General features: G+C 39.0%; 1 protein-coding gene across 4 annotated transcripts in view; it reads right to left on the reverse strand.

Annotated features, from left to right (window-relative positions):
* Celf2 (CUGBP Elav-like family member 2) overlaps nt 1-7,490 on the reverse strand; it is an 830,356-nt gene that overhangs the window by 657,360 nt on the left and 165,506 nt on the right. The gene's annotated exons all lie outside the window — the stretch shown is intronic.

A 7,490-nucleotide genomic window follows, 5' to 3' on the forward strand; every position in this document is an offset into this window, starting at 1 on the left:
ATTTCTGTTTAAATACATCCAAGTGGGTCTGGGGAAAAAGGAAAGCTTTGTCCAAATAGATTAGAGGCATGCCTAAGAAAACATTTGTCAGAAGTTATCATACCCACCATGCCAAACACTAAGGATAAGCATTTGGGGTCATACTGACAGTAATTGTTTAATCATTAAGCCATTATCATGTTTCTGAATAGAATTTGAAAAATACCTAAAATGGGCCGGGGATTTAGCTCAGTGGTCTCGCCGCGAACTGCGCAAGTGCAAGGAACTGAGTTCGATCCCTGGTACCAAAATAAAAATGCCTAAAATCTTTTCATAGACATATAGTATCACTCCTCCCATATGCAACTTGCTAGTTACTTAGAAACAACCTGTATGTACTTATTTTTAATATAAAGGTTTTTGAGGACAGCAGACTTAGAAGGTAGATATGTGTTTATATATTTATATTTATTCTAATACATATCTCTTCTCTTCTACACATATCTTTTAAAAATAAGTAAAACATATGGTGTTTAAAGAAAGTCTGCCCACACCAGAGGTATAATGTTAATGTAAAATTAAAGGGATAATGACAGCTGCAGACATGTACCTGCCATGAGTGACAAGGCTGCCCAGGGCGGCTCCAGGACCATGAAGCCCACACCAGGAGAATTGAGCCACCTTTTTGGAAGTCTGGAACCAGCTGTTCCTTCCAGCATGCCTAATAATATTGGATCTAACTTTTTTTGGTACTGGGGATTGAGTCCAGGGCCTTCCCATTGATGTACATCTCCGGCCCTTTATTATTTTATTTTGAGACAGGGTCTCCTTAAGTTGTTAAATTGCCTGGGCTGTGCTGGAACTTGTGATTCTCCTGCCTCAGCCTCCCAGAGTGCTGGGATTTAAAGGTTTCTAATATTCTTGGGCCAACTGAAGATCTCAGAACATACTCAAGAGGACAAATGTGCCAGGGTGGAAAAGAATGGCATCTTTGACAAGTTGACTTCTGTGCAGACCCCACAACCTCTGAGCCTACTGGTGGGAGGATGGGACATTTTTGGATCCCCAGCCACTGCCACTTCACCCTTGGTACACACAGACACACCCAAGGATTGCACTTTCTTGTGTGGAGACCCTAAATCAGGTCTTAAAGTTGAATGTGGCTGAGAGAAGAGTCAGGGAGATAGGCAGCTGGAGAGAAGTGGTCACACCAAGGAGCCAGAGGCCAGTCCAAGGTGACAGTCCTGTGACTTGAGTGGGGTGTGGTGGAGATGCAGCACCTCCTGCTGCTGAGAGAGCACCGCTACTCTGATTTGGCTGTAGCCAGACCAGAAACTCTGCAAAACAGGGCATCCGTTTGAGCCTCTTCATTTTCACCCAGGAGTGGTGGGAGGGTTTGTGGGTGGGATGCCCTGTGGGCACAGTGGTCCTTGGGGGGGGGTGCCGTTATCACTGCCGATGGGCGTGGTGGCAGGGACGCCGGGGACTCTGTAGTCTTATGTCCCTGCTTCAGTGGTCAGCGGGGACCTGGGCATCTGGGAAGAAGGGCTGTGGGCAAACCTAAACCACTTGTCCACTCTTGGGGATGGAGGAGTGAGGCACAAAGACAAACACTGAGAAGGTGGTGGGAGTCTCTTCCTGCTTGTCCCCAAGCAGCTGAGGTCACTGCTGAGACCCAGTCACTCATTTTCATGCTATCTCCTGTCCTGTCCCCAACTCCTCTCTCCTTCTGTGGCGTAGGACCAGGCAGGGGCTGTCTTCCTGCTCCTGTCACTTCCCCCTTCCTCTTCTCCTCTTTCATTTCCTTCTCCTTCTCCTCTTCCTCCTCCTCCTTCTTTTTCCTCTTCATCTTCTCTTCCTCCTCCCCCTCCATCTCCCTCTCCTTCCTCTTCTTCCTTCCCCCTTTTCTCTTTCTTTTAGTACTGGGGATCAAACCCAGAGGTGCTCTACCACTGAGCTACATCTTTTGGCAGTACTTGGGATTGAACATGGGACCTTCACATTCCAGCTACATCTCCAGCCCTTATTTATTTACTTATTTAAGACAAGGTTTCACTAAGTTGCCCAGGTGGGACTGGAACTTGTGATCTTTCTGCCTCAATTTAACTCCTGCAGTCTTTTAAACTGTCTTGATTGCTTTCTCTTGGCAGCAGTCAACAAAAACTGAACAGTTGCCTTTTGTGTGCTCTATGGAAGGTTTTTGTTCACTGACCCACTGAGTTGCACAGTGTCTGCATCTAATGCCCTGGTCAGCTCTCATATAGCAATCTGCCTGTCTCTGCAGGGACTGGCTGTGGTCCTTCGCACACCAGGTTTGCCTACATCTTCCCTTGCTTTCTCTCATTAGACTTACATCCAGGCCTTTGTTCTCTGCTGATAGTATAGTACTCCCTTCCCAGGCCACAGCAGATCCTCTACCTGAGGCCCACTGGTCTCTGCAGGACTTAAGATCTACTTGGATACATCCAAGTATTAGACTTATTCAAATTCTTCCTGAGTCTTACTTTGTTTCTATGGTTGTGGTTGGAAGCATATGTGCTTGAGAACGATAGGTTCTTAGGTTGATTTCTTTAATAACATCCAAAAAGCTATTTTTAAGAATTAGCTTCACATAAATGTTTATGGACCCCATTTCTGACACTTTCCAAAATAAAAGTCCTGTGTTCAGCACACCAGAAGAGGAGCTTTGGAGGAGGTCACCTGTAGAAAGCTTTGTGGGAGCACATCATGGCGGCACATGCCTGTAATCTTAGCACTTTGAGAAGCCAAGCATCTCAAATTCAAGTCTAGCTTGGGAAACTTAACAACTTAGTGAGACCTTGTCTCAAAGTAAAAACCACAAAATGACCTGGGGATGTTGCTCAGTGAGAACGCCCTGGGTTTACTCCAGTGTTGGGGGAAAGAGGCTTTTCAGATGTTCCTGACCATATTCACAAACAATGCTTTTCAGGCCAGGATGTTTAATTTGGCAGCAAAGTTATAATTGTCATTAATGGCAAAGATACTGGGCTGGAAGGAGTTGTTTTGCTTCATTGGTCAGGCAGAGGTCCCCTGGTCACCCCCGAAAGGACTGCAGCCTCAATTCCCTGCTTCCCTTATAGGGTCCTCTGTAAACTGAGGAGCCAGGTGGTGTGGCTGTTACTCTCATTGTCTACAAGGCTCATGTCAGGGGCTGGAAGCCTCTCCATCATTATTAAACTTAGACAAGTACAGCTCGGTGCAGTCACACACTGGCCTCATTGCTGAAGTGCCTGTTGTAGCTGCCTGCTGAGCTCTCCTTCTTGTTCCTGCCTCATTGTTGTGTCTGCAGGTGGCTTTGTCAATGAGTTTCCCTCTTCAGTTGCCCTGCAGATTGCAGATCTGAGAAACATGTATTCCATGTGAGTCCATAAGAACTCAAATTGCTTATGGTTCAAAGTCATTTATGATGTTGTTTGGAGTTCAGGTCATTTCTTCCCATTAAAAAAAAAATGCCATGAATGATGCTAAACTTTCAAAGCCCAAGCACATTAATTTATTTAACTTACAAGCAAATAGTGTAATGGTAGAAATAAGCCACAAATTATAACTTTCTCTCTCTTTCTTTCTTTCTTTCTTTCTTTCTTTCTTTCTTTCTTTCTTTCTTTCTTTCTTTCTTTCTTTCGACAGGGTCTTACTAAGTCTCTAAGTTGTCCAAGGTGTCCAATTTATGGTCTTCCTGCTTCAGGCTTCCAGAGTGTTGGGATTACAGGTTTGTGCCATGATGCCTGGATTCTAACTATATTTTCTTAACTAAAACACAATTAGTGAATTCCAAGTTGAATTGTTGAGAAGAAATCTGACATTCCTGTGCTGAGACTTGCTGTTAGCCCAGTGAGAGGGATACTTCTTATTCTGTTTCATCCCTTGGCAAGGGTTTCTGAGCTGTCACTTGCATTAGAAGATGCTCTGTATTGGGAACTGCCTGGATGTGGACACATCCTGTTCTCAGCCTTAAAGCTTTATGGAGAAATTAATACTGTCTGTATTTTAATAAGTCTTAAAACTTTCTAACTGAATTTGGTGCCAATATTTTTCTAATGCAGATCAAAACAAGAAACCTGACCTCATATCATAGTGTACTTAGGAACTTTTTGTCATTTCTTTCTTTAGAATGCAAAATTGGGTAGAATGGTTGGAATAAACTTAATAACCACATAAAAAATAAAAATAAAATTTAATTAAAAGGATGAAACAAGACAGACAAATTCAAGGAGATAACCCTAAAGAGGGACAAGATTAGTACATGGATTGGCCTCTTGGAAGAAACATAGAAAATCTGGGGCCAAAGACTTTCCACAGAGAAAAGAAAGTGGCTTAGAATGACCTTGTGGATATGTTTGAGAAATGAAAGTCAGTAAAGATTGCTTTTAGCGAGATTTGAAACGTTTTTTTGAATATTCTCATGTAAATTTCCTTTATTCAACTTGCAGGATAATTAATACATTAAAGAGCTAATTATTTAGGGAACAACTGGAAAAATGATTTGCTGACTGAGTCAAGGACATTAGAGGAGAAGGCACAATGCATACTGGAGTGGCCTCTACTTCCAGGCATGTCTTAGGGTTACCATTCTTGCCCCTTCAATTTGATGATGGCTCTGTTACTTGCTTTGCACACTGACAAGTAAGCAGAAATGATGTATGCCACTTCTGGGTTCTAATTGCTTGTGTGCCACTTTTTGTCTGTCTCTTCTGCTGCAGGGATTCCATGGAAACACATGCTAATATGAACATACCATAAAGGTCATGCAACCCTAGAGTGCTGAGCAACATGTAGGAAACTGGTGCCCTGAGACTCACCTGGACCCACAGGGGCCTCTGGCTGGCAAGAAATAAATTTTGTTGTGTTAAACCTCTAAGAATTTGGAGACATTTAGCATTACCTCATAACATAGCTTATTGTGATAAATACAAACTAATAACCAAATTATGAAGGATTTTGGTATTGTAGACCATAAACATATAAAAGTCTAATTTTTCCACTAATAATATATTAATATAAAAAGGAACAGTACAGTATTTGCACCAAGGGTGTTATTTATTTACTAGATAAAACCACTAAAAATAGTATAATTTAGTAAAACGGCTGGTGAAAAATTAATATATGAACTGAATAGCCTTCATATCAACAGAAAGTATAAATACATGATGGAAGAAAAGGGCTGCTTATAGTTATCCCCCTAAATGATACCTAGTAATAACAAGAGTTAGGATTGCATGATAAAAGTAAGGAATAATTTAAAATATTACAAAAGAACTAAAATAAAACTTGGACAGATATAAAATTCCATCATGTTCTTGGATAGGAAGACATACCACCATAAAGATGTAAAATTTTATGTTAATTTATACATTTCATGTGATTGAATTATAATACCAAGACAAGCTTATTTTAAAGCACATGTAGTAAAATAAAAAGGAAGAATTCCAAGGAAAATTCCAGAAAAGCAGAACACTGAGAAATAGAATAGCTTTGCCATTTACTAAAATATTAAAACTACAATGATTAAAAATTTGTGATTGTGGTAGTTGAATAAGCATACAATTGAGACAGAGTGGAGCTTTAGAAATAAATCCTAGTACAAAGATTTAATATATAATAAAATGGTATTTTAAATCACTGTGAAAAGATGTAATATTCATTAGCTAACAAATGAATAAGAACCCGAAGGTATTATATAGCTACCTAAATTCATAACATTTGTGTAATGTATACAAATATAAATGGCCAAAGGGTCGAATTTTTGAAGGTTAAATATTGAAATAATTAAAGTAATTGTAAAACCAGTAATCACAGAGTAGAAAAGGCCTTTCTAATGTGCCACAAAGCCCAGATTTAAAAAATAAAAATAAAAATTTCAGTAGCATGAAAATAAAAAACATTTTTATGACAAAAATATCAAAATTAAAAGGTGACAAACTCAAAAATATTTGCAACTTATGTAAGAATCATTATCTTTAATATAAAAAGATTTATAAATCTATATAAATACCAACAATCCAATAGAAACATGAGTAATGATAGTTCACATATAAGAGAATAGAAACACAACAAGGTACCAAAGCAACAGAAATGGAAGCAAACATTATGCTGAGATATTATTTTCATAAATTAGCAAAGGTCAAAACTATAGCATAGAAGCAGTGTTGATGAGTAGGAAAGGAAATAGGAATTTTCCTGCTTTCTGATGGTGCAAATAATAAAGCTCTGGGAGAAATTTAGTAATGTCTACCTTTCAAAAAAATTCCCATATTCTTTGAGGCAGAGAAAGATGGTGGTTGAGTAATTTACCCCAGTGACTATCTCTTCTCAGACACTCCAGTTTGAACAGCTATACATCTATGAACTACTTTCACAAGAGCTAAGGAAGCCAGGTAAGACACCATAGTGCATGGTTTTTATATAGTAAAAAGAGAAGACTCATTGAAAAAGGCAGGAAGGAAAGAGTTGCTGGTATCACTCTTCCCCCAACTTCGAACAGCCTGGAGAGAGACTCCTCCTGCTGGAGGTTGGGTGAGGAAATTAAGTCCAGGCTTTCAATTTGAAACCCAGTATCAGGCCTGCCATGGTGAAAGTGGCCATGGGCAGAGCTCTATCACTTTACTCCCAGACCAATACTCATGGTCTCAAACTTAGTTCAACTTCTAAGTGTTTATCTTTTTGATATGTTCACACAGGTATGAAGTGAGTTAGGTCCATATACAGTCCCAAACCAAGTTTCCATACTAATGAGTAACAATGATATTCATGATGATAGTAATAATACTGAAACTAATGTCAATGCCCATAGAGAAAGATTCCCATAGAAAAATATGACACTTCCATACAATGAAAGCTATGCAGATTTTATGAAGGTGATATCTCTATATGTACAACATAGAATGAGCTAAAAGTATATTGTTAAGTGTGGAAAGCAAAGTTAAGGCAAAGAATTAAGCTAATGTTGGTGTATGTCTTTGGAAGTATGTGTGTGTGTGTGTGCCTGTGTAGTTACTGTTTGGGGAAAGTGTTGTAGCATCTTAACAATAATGATCACCACTGGGAATAGGAATTTAAATGTTAGGTTCAGAGATCAAAAGAATACTTAACATTTCTGGCTTGTGAATTTCACATCATGTTTTTATCATCTACTAAAGTAATTTAAATAATTTCTAAAAGAAAGACTAGAAACACAAACATACAAAAAGAGACTTAGAGATTTTATAGAGAGCACAGGTTTACTACTTGTTAACAATTCTAACAAAATTATAAAAGAAAAATGGTGCTTGAGGCTTCATTGTTCATAATGATCTAATTGCCCGAGCTTAGAACCATTCTTCTGTACTTTCACCTTCCCAGTGGTCAAGATTTCCACACTGTCATGTAGTGGAAACTTATATATATATATATATATTTATCTATACATATTTATAATATAATATATATTATATATAATATATATGTATATATTTTTTGGTACCAGGGATCGAACTCAGGACCTTGTGCTTGTG

This window comes from Heterocephalus glaber, unplaced genomic scaffold (genome assembly GCF_053883595.1).
Source record: "Heterocephalus glaber isolate CG9 unplaced genomic scaffold, H.glaber_assembly_v1.0 deba00001472, whole genome shotgun sequence".
Classification (NCBI taxonomy): domain Eukaryota; kingdom Metazoa; phylum Chordata; class Mammalia; order Rodentia; family Bathyergidae; genus Heterocephalus; species Heterocephalus glaber.